Source organism: Electrophorus electricus, chromosome 21 (assembly GCF_041902795.1).
Source record: "Electrophorus electricus isolate QZ-2024a chromosome 21, ASM4190279v1, whole genome shotgun sequence".
Classification (NCBI taxonomy): Eukaryota; Metazoa; Chordata; class Actinopteri; order Gymnotiformes; family Gymnotidae; genus Electrophorus; species Electrophorus electricus.
In genome coordinates, this window is record NC_137517.1 from 977136 (window position 1) to 980000 (window position 2865).

Sequence of the window (2865 nt, forward strand, 5' to 3'; positions counted from 1 at the left end):
ACAATGACAAGAGTTTATATGCATAAAGACTAGACGAGGTGCAGGTGTGTGCACGTGTGGCCACAAACAAAAGATCCTCCAACTGCACGTGACGGGCCAAACCACTCGCGCGAGGAGCGCGTTCCGTGGCAGAGTGTATTAAGTCACGGATTAAAAATCTGCACGCCCTTGTTTCCTGAGCTAGTTTCTTTTCAATGTCAGTTTGTAGGTTTTGAAGTCAGTGTGTTCACCTTATTTAAAACCTTATTTTCAGATATGATGCTTTGTTTTTTCAATATAAATGATGCGTATCCATAAATTATTTTATTGCCATAAATCACTTCATTATTTTCTTCAGTAAATTTATGCACAGATGTTTTAATATTTAGGTCTATCAGTACTCTGTACTGTCACACTTCCTGGCCTCCTTTAATAATGTGAATACTATGGATATATAATTGGTTTAATCTCACACTCCTCAGATTTTACGCGTTTTCGCGAGCCAGACAAAATTGGAAATGTAAGTGCGCGTGCGCGTGCGCCTGCTAACTCGGGTCTGTCTCGAGCAATTTGTGTGCGCAGGAAGGAAACGCAAAGGTGTAGCTCCCATGCCACGATCCCAAACTTTCGCGGATTAGTGACCATTTCACTGGAAACTATTGCAGTGAGCAGGCAGATTACCGACCGCTCTCCCTGAAGACTCGTAACTGAGCAGAGTTGCTGAAGCAGGGTTGATTTGAGGAAACGGTGAGTTGCCAGCATATTCATGTTCATGTGTGAGAATAATAAATATTACATTACTGCCAATAGTGCGGAAACCAGCAACCCTATAAACGAACGTTTTGCAGCGAGCGTGACGGAGCAAAATGGGCTGCTAGTTCCACGGTGCTCCGGTTCTGATTTCTGCTGTCTTCGCTCCATATGAGCCATAGATTAGCCATTATTCTGGTGGAATGATGTCGAGAGCTTTGAGCTTTGCTTTAATGCCTGCACTACACGCGAGCTGAATTGGCTCATTTGCGTTTATTTTTGGATCTTTGTAATCATAGTTTGCAAGCATCCCCAAGAAGCGGGTGCCTACATTCAAACCTCAAATTAAGACTCTTCAGGACTAATAAAGCAGGAACCTGAACACTAAAGTCTGCAGATGAATCATTTTGAAATGACCCAGCGTTACTGCGGGGCAAACATGACGCTCCTAATTGAGTGTCTCGATGCTCGGAAGGTTTCCGGGAGCGTTCGCGCCTTTGCGCGTTTGCAGTTGAACGTGGTTTCATTTTCGCTGCCACGTTTTAGGTAACGTGTTATAGTGAGTGTTTTAGGTAAAGTGTTATAGTGAGTGTTTTAGGTAACGTGCTATAGTGAGTGTTTTAGGTAACGTGTTATAGTGAGTGTATAAGGTAACGTGTTTTAGGTCACGTGTTATAGTGAGTGTTTTAGGTAAAGTGTTATAGTGAGTGTTTTAGGTAAAGTGTTATAGTGAGTGTTTTAGGTAACGTGTTATAGTGAGTGTTTTAGGTAACGTGTTATAGTGAGTGTTTTAGGTAACGTGTTATAGTGAGTGTTTTAGGTAACGTGTTATAGTGAGTGTTTTAGGTAAAGTGTTATAGTGAGTGTTTTAGGTAAAGTGTTATAGTGAGTGTTTTAGGTAACGTGCTATAGTGAGTGTTTTAGGTAAAGTGTTATAGTGAGTGTTTTAGGTCACGTGTTATAGTGAGTGTTTTAGGTAACGTGTTATAGTGAGTGTTTTAGGTAACGTGTTATAGTGAGTGTATAAGGTAACGTGTTATAGTGAGTGTTTTAGGTAACGTGTTATAGTGAGTGTTTTAGGTAACGTGTTATAGTGAGTGTTTTAGGTAAAGTGTTATAGTGAGTGTTTTAGGTCACGTGTTATAGAGAGTGTTTTAGAATCTGAGATAGTAAGTCTCTTATACTTTGGAATTTGTTGTCATTGCCAAGTATTTGTGTTTTTAATTTAGATTTTTTTTCTTGTGTAAAGACAGTTATAAGGTCATGATGCACTTTGCAGTTCCGTGTACATCATACTCTCACAAACTGGCACCTGCCACTGCTATGCTAATTAGCTAGGAGCCCGTCCCTGTTCAGTGCAGTCCTGCTGCAGTCTGGCCTGTGCGATATGACAGCCCACTGCTCCCCCTGCTGGAGCCTGACAGCATTGCAGAATGTGGATCCACCTCCTGTGCACTCTGCGGTGTTGTGATGGCCCTGATCTGAGTGCAGATGTGAAGAGCACAAACTTCCCCAGCCTGAGCAGCTCAGTGCAGTCGCTCCACTCAGCACAGGCTGACACCAGCAGAACTGGCCTGGTCCCTGCACACAGGCTGACAGGCACAGAGCACTAAACATGGACACTGAGGCTTCAGACGGATCAGCGGCTCACAGGCTCAGTGAGGGTCCGTCTTCATCACATGCTGTAAGGATGCCGGCATGCTCGTCCAGCTGCTTGCTGAGTTCAGTCTGCTCACTCACTCACCTCTCCGCCTGTAACGGGTGTAGCACCTACATGTGGAGGCGTTGACTGTGTCTGACTACAGGCTCGATGATGACGATGATGAAGGCTTATAATGTTCACACTACCTAATTACTAACAATAGTTCTATTTCACAGGATGTTTTGACTGTAGTGTTTATTAATACTTAACATGCATAACATGTTTTTATTTCTCATAACACAAAAACAGAAACTGAAAGCATCCGTAAGACAAATGTTTGTTTGTTTGTGTTTGTGCTTTGTAAATGGTAAATGCTGTGTGTCGTACTGAAACTAAATACTGACTGAATACTAAAACTTAAAAGAGATCTACATACTGACTAAAACATAAAACTTTGCTGTTTCATGTAACAATGTTTTGTGTATGCGTTATAT

General features: G+C 42.1%; 1 protein-coding gene across 1 annotated transcript in view; it reads left to right on the forward strand.

Moving 5' to 3' along the window:
* Positions 1 to 510: 510 nt before the first annotated feature.
* Positions 511 to 2865, forward strand: part of LOC113568998 (butyrophilin subfamily 3 member A2-like) — a 17233-nt gene continuing 14878 nt past the window's right edge. The window contains exon 1 of the mRNA XM_081704474.1: positions 511 to 726. The gene's annotated coding sequence lies outside the window, so the exon portion shown is untranslated. The remainder of the gene's footprint in view (positions 727 to 2865) is intronic.